Genomic DNA, 16108 nt, shown 5'->3' on the forward strand with positions numbered 1-16108 from the left:
TGTGAAATGGGCATGACTGACATCCTGAGTGACAAAACTAATTGGAGAGCTTACAACTGAACAAAAAGGTCATGTTCATTTGAGAATACAACACAAACACATGAGACATATTCCTTCCACTCTTTATTGCAGGATTGTGATCTTTGATGAATCAACATTGACTAGTTAATCTTGAATAATAGTTAATAATACACTTACCTTCAAAGAATCAGCACTTTATTACATATAATTTCAAAGTGTGCAAGTAAGCTAACTCAAAGGTTAGACATCTCAGTAACAAGTAGGCTATTAATACGAAGCATAAGGGAAACAAAAGCTGTGTAAGAATACGCATACTAACTGTACTATTTGTGACATGAATTGAGTATATAGTATGCTTATTGGTCATAGTATCGATTATAGTTAGTATGCCAAGAGTTCCCGGGTGTCGTATTTAAATTTGCCTAAATATGAAGTATACACGCAGAGGACAATATTTCTGTACTTTAGGGCCCATAATGCAATTATTTAGGAAATGGGTGTGGCTTCACATCGTTTTCAGGTTTGAAGAAAATGGGGTGCTTTCGTAAATTCTCCCTGGCTATCTTCTTGTCTGAGTGTACCAGAGCGCAGAATAATGCATTTTCGAGCGCTCAACACCCGTTGAATTTGGCCGGTTTAACGTCGGCAAAAAGGCATAAAAGTTTTGCCAGCAGCACAGTTAGTCACCAACGCTCTGGATAACAAACTGCCTAACCAATTCTGCTAGGGTGAGTAAAATGGTCAGCGTGGTCTCATAGCCAACGTTAGCTTGGGTGCCGTTGTAAGGTCAGAACGCTCTAATCAACCCTACTCCTCGTCCAGTGTGTGCTCCGAGAGCGAAACACTCTGAATTTACAAACGGACAATCTGACAATGATTTAACTTTACGAGCTCACTCTGGCACTCCACATCGAATTTAAGAACACACCCGAAGTCGTAAAATGTCTAACTAGTAATTTATGCTAACTAGCAAGAGGTTGCACAGCAACAGCATAAACTTCCGGTAGACAGGCAAAGAGTTAGTACGCTCAACTGAAAGCATTCTGTTCATTTAGTATACTAAAATGAACTTATGTAGTATATACTCATTAAGTATGAAGTATACAGTATGTTAGTATGGGTATTCGAACACAGTTCTAGTCAATACCAGAGGTAGCCAACATCGCTCCACTGATCCCTGATCTACCTGAGCAAACTTCTATTCCAACCCAATAATAGCACACTTGATTATCAACTAATTAGGTAGGATAAATAAAATCAGGTGAGTTAGTGCTGGGCTAGAACTGAAGCCTGCACACCCAGCAGGGTTGGCCTACTCCAGTTGTAATAGGCTTATACATTGTCTGTTAATTGTATTTTTGTTTAAAACATTTGCTAAAGATGTACCCTTATTCTATTGGGACATTCATTGGGACCTTTCTCTTCATCTGCAGACAGGGTTTCACAGCTCTCTGTATCTGAGGACAGAAAACATCACAAAGAAACGGGGTTCATTATACTCAAATCAGAGAGTACGGAATATTACGTTGCTATATGTCTTTTTTGTTGTTGCTAAGGACTGGAACTGAAGAATCTTTTCAAAATGTCCTCCCACAAAGGTACATGCCCTATCCAGAGTAACCTACTCCCCTTCTCTGACAATTTTAGCTAATAATAAATGTTTATCATTTTCAAAATATATTTACTTACTTGAATAGCTTCTCCAACTGCATCTGTTTTCTGGGTCCTTAATAATGGGCAATCTTCCCGATGTTTCTGGTGGTAGAAAAACGCAGCCAGCCATATGGAGATTGGAGGACTTCCACTTGGTGTGGTTGCTAGGTGATTTGTGATGCAACTGCAACCCCTTTATTGGTATATTAACTCATTTACCGCCTAGTGATGACACAGGCAGGCAAAAACTCCATCTGACCAAAGCAGGCTGAAATTTCAGATGGTCTTTTCAAACAGCTCTTACACTAAAAGGGCTTTTAAGTCAGTATTAGTCCAACCTCAGCGTGGAAATTTGTGACTTGTTTCGGGAAACTAGGCGTATGTTGCACGTCACTACTTCACAGGAGACATTTTTTGATCAAAATGCTTTTTTTGTCAGAAACGCCTTCTGGAACATTCACGTGCCTTACAAATGTGTATGCCATCTGTAAACACATAAGTTTTAAATTACGAGCGTAGTTGGTTTAGCCATGGAAAAAGTCAGGAACCTTCCCACTAGCCATGATTGGCTGAGATTATGGATGGGCTGGACATTCTGAGAGATGAGATCAGATCAGATTGGTCTGCCATGTAGCATCTGTCTATAACATGAGCTGCACAGTATGTGTAGGTAATCCTTCCTAACAAGGATTTTTTTGAAAGATCGCTAACCCAGCTAGCATGGACACTGACAGTTGTGAATCTGATGCAGCCAAAGAGCTAATGCCCCCTTACTCGGGAAAGCACCAAACAGACAGGGACGTTGGACCCTCGAAGAGGCACAAATATGATGAACTACATTGATTTGGGGTTCACTTATATTGGGAGTAGTGCCTTTCCTCAGCCACAGTGTGTTATACAGTGCCTTGCGAAAGTATTCGGTCCCCTTGAACTTTGCGACCTTTTGCCACATTTCAGGCTTCAAACATAAAGATATAAAACTGTATTTTTTTGTGAAGAATCAACAACAAGTGGGACACAATCATTAAGTGGAACGACATTTATTGGATATTTCAAACTTTTTTAACACATCAAAAACTGAAAAATTGGGCGTGCAAAATTATTCAGCCCCCTTAAGTTAATACTTTGTAGCGCCACCTTTTGCTGCGATTACAGCTGTAAGTCGCTTGGGGTATGTCTCTATCAGTTTTGCACATCGAGAGACTGAACATTTTTCCCATTCCTCCTTGTAAAACAGCTCGAGCTCAGTGAGGTTGGATGGAGAGCATTTGTGAACAGCAGTTTTCAGTTCTTTCCACAGATTCTCGATTGGATTCAGGTCTGAAGACATCCTCTTCTGGAAACCCGGACAACAAGAGAGGATATTTTTAAAGTGCTGGACAGCTTTGTGACGTCAAATGGACGTTGGTGGTCAAGATGTGTTGGTATCTGTACTGATGGCGCAAAAACCATGACACGGAGACATAGTGAAAATGGTTAACTTCGTTAAAGCAAGGCCCCTGAACTCTCATGTATTTTCAGAATTATGCAATGATAATGGGCAGTGACCATGTAACACTTTTACAACATACAGACATGCGCTGGTTATCAAGGGGCAAAGTATTGACACATTTTTTAAAATTGAGGGACAAGCTTAAAAACGTTTCTTTACTGACCATTTTCACTTGTCTGACTGCTTGTATGATGAATTTCTCACACGACGGGCCTATCTGGATTATGTTTTATCTTGCCTGAATGATTTGAATCTATTACAGGGACTCTCCACAACTATATTCAATGTGCAGGATAAAATTGAGGCTATGGTTAAGAAGTTGGAGCTCTTCTCTGTCTGTTAACAAGGACAACACACAGGTCTTTCCATCATTGTATGATTTTTTTTTGTGTGCAAATTAACTCAAGCTTACGGACAATGTCAAATGTTATTTAGCAAATCGTCTGAGTTAGCGCAATTACGCAGGTACTTTCCCGAAATGGACGACACAAACAACGGGATTCGTTATCCCTTTCATGCCCTGTGGTGCGTGGATATGTATTCACCCCCTTTGCTATGAAGCCCCTAAATAAGATCTGGTACAGGAATTGGAATTGAAGCGCCCATACACTAAGCAGTATACTTAAGCTTTTCATATTTCATTCTATTACCTATACTACCTATTTCCATGATAATTTTCATTATGTTTTGTAGATATTTTGATTAGCGTCTTCAAATGTTGATTGTATAAAGGAATTGTGTGGTCTTCAGATGAATCCATATTATTCCTAGTATTTTCATTGTCGTCTTATAAATGTATTGTTAAAATAAGTCAGGTCGCCTTAAAATACAATTTCTGTCCCATAACAGACTGGTGCCCCAATTCACAGTAATAATTGTACACACTCCCTTACACATGCTTCTCCTTCTAATTAATTAAATAGAGGATGGGTCATTACCTGGTTCATGACTGCAGTAATGGGGTAAAGACATCAGTGCTACCATGTGGTTATGACTTCGGTGGTTAGAACATACCATAGTATCTGTTTGGACACATCACCGAGTAGTCAAGCATTGTGTGTCTGCTAGGTAACTCTGCACTCTTCTTAGAAAAGAATGGGCATCTCTCCACTTCTCACAGGAAACAAAGAAGATGTACCGATGTATACATTAAGACCCTCACAAACTTTCACAGATGCACAATTGAGAGCATCCTGTCGGGCTGTATCACCGCCTGGTACGGCAACTGCACCGCCCGCTTCCGCAGGGCTCTCCAGAGGTTGGTGCGGTCTGCCCAACACTTCACCGGGGGCACACTGCCTGCCCTCCAGGACACCTTCAGCACCCGATGTCACAGGAAGGCCAAAAAGATCAAGGACATCAACCACCCGAGCCACAGCCTGTTCACCCCACAATCATCCAGTTGGCGAGGTTAAAACTGGTGCATCAAAGCTGGGACCGAGAGACTGAAAAACAGCTTCTATCTCAAGGCCATCAGACTGTTAAATAGTCATCATTAGCCGGCTACCACCCAGTAACTCAACCCTGTACCTTAGAGGCTGCTGCCCTATATGCACAGACATGGAACACAAGTCACTTTAATAATGTTTACATACTGCTTTACTCATTTCATACGTATATACTGTATTTTAGTCAATGCCACTCTGACATTGCTCATCCTAATATTTATATATTTCTTAATTCCAATCTTTTACTTTTAGATGTGTGTATTGTTAGATATTACTGCACTGTTGGAGCTAGGAACACAAGCATTTCGCTACACTCGCAATAACATCTGCTAAATGTGTATGTGACCAATAACATTTGATTTGATTTGAAGCCCTACATCAGGGATCACCAACTAGATTCAACCGCAGGTCAATGTCTTCTTGAGCGGATGGTCGGGGGGCGGAACATAATCACCAATCATTTATAGACGGCAAATTGATCAAGAAGACTAAACAGATATACACTGAGTACACAAAACATTAAGAATACCTACTCTTTCCATGACATAGACTGACCAGGTGAAAGCTATGATCCCATATTGATGTCACTTGTTAAATCCACTTCAATCAGTGTAGATGAAGGGGAGGAGACAGGTTAAATAAGGATTTTAAGCCTTGAGACAATTCAGACATGGATTGTGTATGTGTGCCATGCAGAGGGTGAATGGGAAAGACAAAAGATTTAAGTGCCTTTGAACGGGGTATGGTAGTAAGGCTGCTGGGTTTTTCATCCTCAACAGTTACCCATATGTATCAAGATTGGTTCACCACCCAAAGGACATCCAGCCAACTTGACAACTGTGGGAAGCATTGGGGTCAACATGGGCCAGCATCCCTGTAGAACGCTTTTGACACCTTGTAGAGTAAATGCCCGACAATTTTAAGGTTTTCTGAGAACAAAAGGGGGTGGTGCAACTCAATATTCGGAAAATGTTCTTAATGTTGGTATACTCAGTGTATTTTAGACTAAAACAATCATTTCAAACCTACCATTTGTACATGATAACATCTCTCTATTATGCGTGGGAATACTTGGGAACAGATTTACAAAATTAAAAATCACTTGGAGGTGATTTCCTGGTTATCATCTTTTATGTCCCACAATGAAAAAAGACTAAAAAATAAAACATGTTTTTTGTTTTTGCTCAGAAAACTTTGAGGGCCAAATAAAACCAATCGCTGCCAGTTGGGGAACCCTGACATATATTAAGACCTAGAAGCCATGGGTCCATTACAACAAAAGAGTTGAACGTCGCACATAACACTGTGTTAACCAATGATATGTATAAACCCTGGAACGCTGATACTATCTATTGTCCAATGAGAGGCTTTGAAGCCACCAGTGGGCCATATTGGCACTCCCCAGAAGAAGCAGTCATCCATGTATCTCACATAATATAATTTCAAAGTATGAATATAAATAGCACACATAGAACAGATATACAGCTTCTCAGACTTTCTTTAACTCACATTTCTACGTGAATTTGCCCAGGTTGCCCCAAAAGCTACCTACTGCGACTTTAATGGACTGCATGAAACAAATAAAATAAGGAGTGGTAATGAGGTGACCAAAAATGGTTGCAATTGAGATTAGTTGTGCCGGTAAATTCATCACGAGATCAGCTGCCGATATCTGGTCACCATCGATGGTTGTAATAGGCCCCCATATGTTTCCATATTGGCCACATATGTTTCCAAAGGCTGCGTTTACACAGGCAGACCAATTCTGATCTTTTTTCACTAATTGGTCTTCTGTTCCAATTAGATCAGCCCTGAAAAAGATCTGATGTGATTGGTCAAAAGACCAATTGGTGGAAAAAAATATTTGTATTGGGCTGCCAGTGTAAACGCAGCCATGCTGATCATATAACTGATGCTTTTCTACTGAGAATATAAATGTTATGTAAGTGGAAAGTATAAAAGGCTGGTTGAGACTCATGTATGTTGACATTGTATGCTACGTGTATGCCATTAATTAAAGCCTTGATTTGGATTCAAGCGTGTTGTTTGTTCTCAATATCTACATTACCATGACAACTCAGAATCCTACACACTGAATCTATTGATTACAATGTGTGCAATGTTTATTCTAATACAGTTCAGAAGAATGAGGGACTCAAAATCCACATTTGATTCAAGTCAAAGTTACAGGGATGGTCACATGGTGGATATTGTAAAATATGGGATGGTGGGAATGAAGGTGTGTGTGCGTACGGGTGTGTATGAGTGTATGGGTCTCACCTCCTCTCCAGCATCTGCTGCAGCATGTCCTGGCCCTCCTACGCGGCAGGCACCACGGCCACCGCTTGGTCGTCACACACTTTGCGCAGCTCGCTGGACGGATACGGCTTCATGGACTGGCAGAGCCGCCACTGATCCCCTGCCCGCGTCAGCACGCTCGCTTTCTGAGAGGGAGGGAGGGGGGGGTTACACACGTGCGCATAGAAAATAATAAAACATTATTTGGTGGATGCTTATATTTGTCCTTTTTCACACATGTACAAGTGTGTATTATACACATTTGTGACATGGAAATGTGTTCTATGCATATCCCAACTCTCCCCGAGACACCCTCGGGCATTGGGGTCATGGCCAGGGTCAGCCATTATCAACATTGACCCTGGAGCAATTAGGGTTAAGTGCCTTGCTCGTGGACACGTCAACATATTTTTCACCTTGTCGGCTCGGGGATTTAAACTAGTGACCTTTCGGTTACTGGCCCAATGCTCTAACCACTAAGCTCCCGTGTATACACACACACACACACACACACACACACACACACACACATTCCTGTTGATTTAGTGTAAAGGTTCTTACAGCAAGAGACCATGAACAACTCACTGTCTGTGCATCCCTGTTTCCTACATTCCCTTGATATAACCACTGCCCTGACATAGAAATAGAATGTTTGTTGTTGCCTATCCAATCGTGTCAAATCAGTAAATCCCATGTGATTTACACAGCCCTTTAAAATCAACAACACGTCACACCGTGCTTTACAGTAACAACACTACAAGGAAAGGAACGATAACCTACAAATAGGGCCAAATTAACAGGCTTATACTTTGCCTTCAGAAAGTATTCATACCCCTTGACTTATTCCACATTTTCTTGTGTTACAGTCTGAATTCAAAATGTATCAAATATATTTTTCTCACCCATCTACACACAATACCCCATGACAGAGTGAAAATATGTTTTTAGAAATGTTTGCAAATGTATTGAAAATAAAATAGAGAAATATCTTATTTTCTGCGGCAGGGACTGGGAGACAGGTAAGGATAGAGGGAACAATGAATGAAGGTAAATACAGGCATACGAGAACCTGTTTCAGAGTGCAAACAATCTTAGACTGGGGCGAAGATTTACAGTCCAACAGGACAATGACCCCAAACATACAGCCAAAGCAACGCTGGAATGTGAAAGTCCTTGAGTGGCCCAGCCAAAGTCCAGACTTGAATCCCATCAAGAATCTGTGGAAAGACTTGAAGATGGCTGTTCACCGCCCTTCCCAATCTGACTTAACAGAGCTTGAGAAAATCTGCAAGGAAAAATGGGAGAAAATCCCCAATTCCAGATGTGCAAAGCTGATACAGACATACCAAAGATGACTCAAAGCTGTAATCGCCGCCAAAGGTGCTTCTACAAAGTATTGACTCAGGGGTGTGAATACTTATGTAAATTACATGTCTGTATTTCATTTTCAATATATTTGCAAACATAAAAATAAAAAAAACATGTCACTTTGTCAAAATGGGGTATTGTGTATGTAGATGGGTGAGAGAAAAAACATCTAATCCATGGTGAATTCAGGCTGTAATACAAAAAATGTGGAATAAGTCAAGAGGTATGAATACTTTAAGGTACTGTAGATGGCACCAGCCCATGCATTATACAGTATAAGAGAGCTCTTACTCCCCCTGGTGGCAGCTTGTGGTATGGCTAGGGCACCTTCAGCAGGGGGGGGTTCATTAGTTGCAGACAGTAGCAAAAACGTTTGGTCTGTTGCAAAAACGGGAAGAATGGAAAACGTTTTGCAATGAAAACTAGTTTATTTTGGACAAATTCAGGTAGTTCCCCCCCACCATTTGCTTCCGTTTGGTTCAGTAAACGGTTTCCATTGCAATGAGTTTTGCAAAAGGCCAAACATTTTGCTACGGTCTGCGACTATGATTACAGCCCAGGACAAAACTTTGTGAAAGGTTCAGATAGAAACAAGTGGAACAAACATACCTCTAACATCTAGAATAAGAAATCATGTCGGCTCTATTCATGACATTTCTATCTGCACGTGGCCCTGGCTCCTACCTTGAAGCGAATGTTGTTGCTGATGAGGATGCTGCCCTTCATGAACTTGTGCTCGTTGTCCCTGTTCTCGGTAACCACGGGGAAAGCGTGGTAGACGGTGGTGCACAGGATGCTCACCAGGGAGGGGGTACACGTACGTCGGGTTGGGTTCCATGATGCCACTGGCTGTCCGTCTGGGAGACAAACGAGAGACACATACGTGCCTGTGTTAGGGTCCAAATTCATTCATTGAAAAAAAGGTCATCTATTTTCAAGGTCTTCAAGAAACTGAAAAGCAGAAGCTATTTATATCAAGTGTTTATTTAGAAAACATTGTTTTATCCCTTCCTGAATTGAGTGACTTGAATTGGAATTGAACACAGCAGCAGATTACACAGTTGGCTAAAGTTGTAAAAGGGCCACGCAGCATACTGTATGTGTATACTGAAGAAAAACGTGTTCGCTTGAAGTTCATTTGGATACAAGTGTCTGTTTAATGACTACTGATCTTTACTATCATAAATGCAGTATGTGTTTCTTACTTGTCCATCTCCATTTCCCACACCAGCATTGGCACTCTTCTCAGATGAATGTGGACGTCATAGATGCCCTTATTGCAGAAATCCCCTGTCCACTTGGCCACCTGAGCACACACGCCATCCTGTAAGCACCAACACTGACACAAGTGCACTAAATTGTGAATGTAAGTTCAAATCAATGAAGTGTACTTTACCATGAGGGTTGTCATAATGGGCAAGCTGTAGGTGATCTCATTGGTTGATTCGATGAGAATGACAGTCAAGCTGATGGTCATCCAGACCACGCCTCCCAGGAAGGCAGCTGCTCCAAGTAGAGCAAAGGTCCCGGAGTAGATGTCTATCCCCAGGTTGCTGTGGCAACAGGACAGCCAAAGGAGCCAATCAGGAAGATCAGTGTCAGGAAGTGAGCATAAAAGCATGCAGAAGACTCTCAGGCTTACTTCTAGCAGTGTCGACTCAAATTGCATTATCTTCTTGTTCCTAGAAAACACAAAACTAATCCATGAACCAATAACTATAAAGATAACTTTTTTGGAATAAGCAGCCAGTTAAGATAACTCTACCACAGACATCCTAGTGTGACACATAGCAGTCATTACCCTCAGTTGAGCATAACTGAAAATACCCAAGTCTGACAAAGCCGAGGAAGAAGTAGAAGTGGGCTGAAGAGAGAGAAACTCATAGAGCGGGAGAGAGAGGCGCTGAGAGAACATGTCCGGTCAGCAGATTCCCTCTCAGAGGATGTCATCTCTAAAAAGTTGCATTTGTAAGCATTTTTCACTTTCCAAGAGATAGAAACTCCATGAGAAGAGCCAAAACTATACTTTATAAATACTGGCGCTGGGAAAGTAGGTGAGAGATTTCCAAACCAACAGATTTCAAATCATATAAACCAGAGCAGTATATAGCTACATGTCTATACATGTATATGACTCTGATAAACACCATCACCATTCATGGACCTTTTGCTATGAGACGGTTGGCCTTCCGTATTTGAATACAGATTATCTGAACGCTGGGTTTACATTTCGAGAACATTTGATTGTGAGAACGTTGGCCTAGCATTTCTAGAACATTATCAAAATGTTGTCCTTACATATTGAGGAGGTTGGCCACCAGGTGTCCGAAAGCGCCACCACAGAGCAGTGAGGGCACAAAGACGCCACTGGGCACCGACACGCCATACGTCCAGCACGCTAAGAGGAAGCACAGCACAAAGAACACTGTCAGCGTCACGGGGCTGAAAGTACCTACAGAGGCAGACCGGAAACACAGTAAATGACACGTCACATGACAAGGAGGGTCAATACAGCAGCGGCTGCACAACTCCAGCCGAGTCCTCAGGGGCCTCAGTCCTGCTGATGTTCTACCTCGTAAAACAACCACAGCAGTAACAGGAAGTGCCAGGGAGAAGAAGAAAAAAGCTAGCAGAACTGCAGAGTTGTTCGCTCCTGAGGATAAATATATAGCAGGCCACAGAGGTGTTCATTATGTTCAGTATAATGATTGACTAAAGTCTAGCCATCACACTGAAACAAGCACATTTATATCTTTCAGTTTGTATATGTATAGGGAGTGAGACCAGGGGCCGGGGTGCGAATTACCCGGGAGCTCCCCTGAATGAGACATTAGCTCCCCTTAATGCAACAAAAGTCAAACTTTGGGGTGGTCTCTAAATAACGCTAATTGGACCATTCTCCTTTGTGTTTACGATCCAGGGATAAATATGTTTTACAGTGGTAAATATGAAAATAAAAGCTTTCAAATGAAACGAACACCCCCACTTATTTATTTCTACGTGGCTGCACAAACTGTCTCCCTGTCCATGACTGGTACTGTATAATTCTATAGCTGGCTCGACAGTGGCGCCGTCCACTCACTATTGCTGAATTTCAGCCTCAGCTGAGCTCCTTTAAAAACGCATAGATTTTCCTTTGCACTTCCTCATTTGCGCCATTTGTTTGCCATGTGTCCTTGATAAAATAGCATTTATTCCAATGCATTAGATTTATCCGTTGACTTATAATTGTTTGCTTTTGTCAGTTGGCTGTTTAGAGCGCTCATTGTATTTCTGGTATTCGTGTTCTCCGTGCCGTCCGTGGCAGGAAGAAGTAGATCATCTAATATTTTCTTTCCTGGCTCAGCTGATCATGGTCTACAATAACACTAGACAACTAGCCTTCAGCTCGACACCAATGTGCATCCAATCCATTCAACAAGTATATGTTAATGACAGTAGTTGACTTTCGGGTTAGAAGCATTCGATTTTGCAATGGCATAGTCCTACATTATTTTGTATATGTGTACCCTTGACAACAGTTTTCATTGCGAAGCACAATTAACTATTGGGTAGGCATAGTTACACTTACAGTGCACTTTCCGAGACCTCCGAGATCCAGGATTCACACAGGGTTTAAGTTCAATGTTCGAATTAAATTGTTAAATGCTTAATAATGACAAATAACACGGTCATAAATGTCATCACTGTAAGGAAAGGTAGAGTTTTACGTCACATATGTGAAGATTCCAAGCATTCAACTCATGAACTAGGGTGTACACATGTTTTGATTCATCTCATGTAGGTCTATTCAATTGAATGTAGGTTACCTGTTCTGCGTGTGCTCATGTGTGTAAAATTGCCTCGGCTAAGAGGGTAGGCTACTGGCACTGGAGGTGGGTAAACGCAGGTTGACCACCTTTTTCTGAAAAATGCATTGAAAGTATAGGGAGAGTTACTTTTTTCACCGCGACCAGCAATCAGAGTTTACCCACCTAGTGTTTTTTTACTACTACATCATTGGCTACTGGTAGGCCTATTTGAAGTTCATGGTAATTCACATTGTAGCCTAGTCTAGTAAATTGACCATGAGTGTGTTGGGGTGACCATCCCTGTTTCAGCCCCATTTCAGGTGTCAGGGTACAGAAAAGGTAAATTTGTCAACAAGACGCATCCATTAATGGAGGCCTAATCAATGGAGGCCTAATCAATGGAAGCATTAGGCCCACTTTTTTAAAATTTGATTTATAAACAGATATCTATTTCCATTCATCAGAGTGTACATGCAGTGACAGTTTGGACACTGGAATTATTTTGGAGTGGACGAACATGCACAGGTAGCCTACTTTTTGAAAACATCATGACTGGTTGTGTTAATGCCACATTAAAAGGTTAGATTACATCTTTATTATTAGGCCCATAAACAATGTAATGCACGCACACGCACCCAATAGAGACAGTCCTGTTCAAAGAAAACACAGATTAAGCCTGGTCCTGGAACTAAGAAGTACTTTTACATGGAGATTCTTCATTGAGCATGCTGTTTAGTACAGGAGTGGGATATGTTTTGCCCTTCAGATAAAATGGGAGCCTGTCCATAATCTCATTTGTTATGGCCTAAAATAGGGGTCCCCAATTACATTCAGCGATGGGACGAATTTGGCCGCCTATTGGGGCACCCTGATCTAAAATGTCAAACTGATCCTAGGTCAGGTCCTGTCTCACCGTCCTGGTGGAAAAGTTGGTGGATGGCCACCTCCTGAGAGTTGAAGAACAGAGTGGCCATGTCGTTGTACATCTTGTTGGGACAGAATAACTATTATTACTATTAACTATCTATTCTTACATGTATGCACTGCAAAATGTCTGTCCAGTGTGGGAGCCATTAAACATGCTAAATTCCACTTCTGAAGGACCTAAGTGTACACTAGACTGGAGGCCTGGAGAGACTGGTAAGGAATATACCAAAGATCACAGCCAAAGTATTGAAACGTGAAATATTAACACAGTGACTGTGTAATACTGGAGTGGGAGTGTGTTCTGCCAGATGAATTGGTTCATTTACACTAGGCAAGTTGCTACACAGCTCAACCAACTGAGCAGTGGTACTGGGTATGTTCAATTAAGAGAAATGTTGAAACTGGGGTATGTTCAGTGACGTTGCAGATAGAAATGTAATGAGCCGAGCTAACCGGATTCTCTATTCTACATGACAGACAATTACATTGGTTTTAAACAATGCACCCTCCTGAACCGCCCCCCTTGTTAGCAGGGTTGGGATCAATGACATTTTAAGTCATTCAACACAGGCGACTAATCTGCCGAAAGATGTCAGAGAGACAATAGAAAACACACAAGACAAACTTTTTAAGGATGGCTTTTGTTTGATTATAGGTTGTTTTTATGATCATGCTGTGTTCCAATATGCTTTCAGCGCTTGTTTCAGGATGATTATGACATTGTTTTGTGTTTGTTTATAACTTGCTTTTTTATATGCTTCACTTTTTTTTAAACGAAGTTCAGCTCTACCAAACGTACCGGCGCTGTACTGTTGTTGTTGGTTGTGGGGGAGGCCAAGTCGCGACATTCGCCAACGTTATGGATGCCACGAATATCCCCACCGTCGTCACCATGGCGACCAGCAGGCTCTCCAGGACCCTAGAGAGGGAGTAGAGGAAGAATTAGAGATGAAAGATAAATGACAACCTTTTTGAAACGAATGCCTTTCCACTCAGACGAATGCCTTTCCACTCAGACGAATGCCTTTCCACTCAGACGAATGCCTTTCCACTCAGACGAATGCCGTTCCACTCAGACGAATGCCGTTCCACTCAGACGAATGCCGTTCCACTCAGATGGGAATGTTGATTGATTGAAATTATTTGATAATTAGGCTAAAAGTAGAAGACTACACGACATATATACGTTTCATATTAATAATTAGAAAAAAATATTTTCAACAACTGCAGTAACTAACACTACAACGACATAGGAGCATAAAAAGGTGTGTGTTCATGCTTTTGTATGGTACGGTGTGTTTCCCAGCAGTTACCTGACAAACTTGGCCTTGGGATGGACATGTCACATGCGGTACTTGTCCAGTCTTGTTGATGTAATTGAAGAAGGCCCCCAGCAGCCCTCCCACCACCCCCATCGGGATAAAGAAGGCCAGGTCAACCACAGTCCACAGGTGGCACTTCTTATCCCCATCTGAACAGTGTGGGAGAAGGAGAGGGATGGACATACATGGAGGTGTAGAACTCAAGTCACTTTATCATCATATGCACACACAGAGCCACATACAAAACACTGTATCCACATTGCAGCTCTGCCACAAAAATGGAAGAGGCAATTACTCAAAAGAGAAAAGAATGAATTGGTTTGTCTGTGTAACCGGTGTGAAATGGCTAGCTAGTTAGCGGGGTGCGCGCTAATAGCGTTTCAAATCGGTGACGTCACTCGCTCTGAGACCTTGAAGTAGTTGTTTCCATTGCTCGGGAAGGGCCGCTGCAGTCTTGAAGGAGTTCCCACATATGCTGAGCACTTGGTGGCTCCTTTTCCTTCACTCTGCGGTCAAACTCATCCCAAACCATCTCAATTGGGTTGAGGTAAGTTGATGGTGGAGGCCAGGTCATCGGATGCAGCACTCCATCACGCTCTTGGTCAAATAGCCCTTATACCGCCTGGAGGTGTGTTTTGGGTCATTGTCCGGTTGAAAAACAAATGATAGTCCAACTAAGCGCAAACCAGATGGGATGGCGAATCGCTACAGAATGCTGTGGTAGCCATGCTGGTTAAGAGTGCCTTGAATTCTAAATAAATCACCAACAGTGTCACCAGCAAAGCACCCCCCTACACCATCACAACACCTCCATGATTCATGATGCTCGTGTTTCTTTGCCCAAGCAAGTCTCTTCTTGTTATTGTTGTCTTTTAGTGGTTTCTTTGCAGCAATTGGACCATGAAGGCCTGACTCACGCAGTCTCCTCTGAACAGTTGATGTTGAGATGTGTCTGTTACTTGAACTCTATGAAGCATTTATTTGGGCTGCAATTTCTAAGGCTGGTAACTCTAACTTATCCTCTGCAGCAGAGGTAACTCCTTTTTCATAGATTTTCACTATTATTCTACAAAGTAGAAAATAAAGAAATCCTTGAATGAGGTGTCAACTTATGCATTTGGAAAGTATTCAGACCCCTTTTCTGTTATGTTAGTCTTATTCCAAAATGGATTGGATTTTTTTTCACCATCAATATACACACAATACCCCATAATGACAAAGCAAAAACAGGTTTTTAGACATTTTTGAAAATGTATTAAAAATAAAAAACACCTCATTTACGTAACTATTCAGACCATTTCCTATGAGACTTCAAATTGAGCTCAGGTGTATCCTGTTTCCATTGATCATCCTTGAGATGTTTCTGCAACTTCAATGGAGTCCACCTGTGCTAAATTCAATTGATTGGACATGAATCGGAAAGGCACAAGCCTGTTTAAGGTTCCACAGTTGACAGTGCATGTCAGAGCAAAAACAAAGCCATGAGGACTAAGGAATTGTCCGTAGAGTTCCAAGACAGGATTGCGTCGAGGCTCAGGCCAGACGGAAACCACTCCTCATTAAAAGGCACAAATTCTAAAAACCTGTTTTTGCTTTGTCATTATGGGGCAGGGGTATTGTGTGTAGATTGAAGGGAAAAAACTATTTAACCCATTTTAGAATAAGGCTGTAACGTAACAAAATGTGGAAAAAGTGAAGGGGTCTGTATACTTTATAAATGCACTGCATATATAAATATATAACAACAATTTCTATGATTTTACTGAGTTACAGTTCATATAAAGAAAT

General features: G+C 41.6%; 1 long non-coding RNA gene and 1 pseudogene across 1 annotated transcript; one reads left to right on the forward strand and one right to left on the reverse strand.

Moving 5' to 3' along the window:
• The window catches only part of LOC115132120 (H(+)/Cl(-) exchange transporter 6-like), a 34912-nt pseudogene that overhangs the window by 14377 nt on the left and 4427 nt on the right, over nt 1-16108 (reverse strand).
• On the forward strand, nt 547-6651 carry LOC135572545 (uncharacterized). Its single transcript, XR_010464384.1, has 2 exons — nt 547-749; nt 1455-6651. It is a non-coding gene; the product is annotated as an uncharacterized LOC135572545 (long non-coding RNA).

This window comes from Oncorhynchus nerka, linkage group LG7 (genome assembly GCF_034236695.1).
Source record: "Oncorhynchus nerka isolate Pitt River linkage group LG7, Oner_Uvic_2.0, whole genome shotgun sequence".
NCBI lineage: Eukaryota > Metazoa > Chordata > Actinopteri > Salmoniformes > Salmonidae > Oncorhynchus > Oncorhynchus nerka.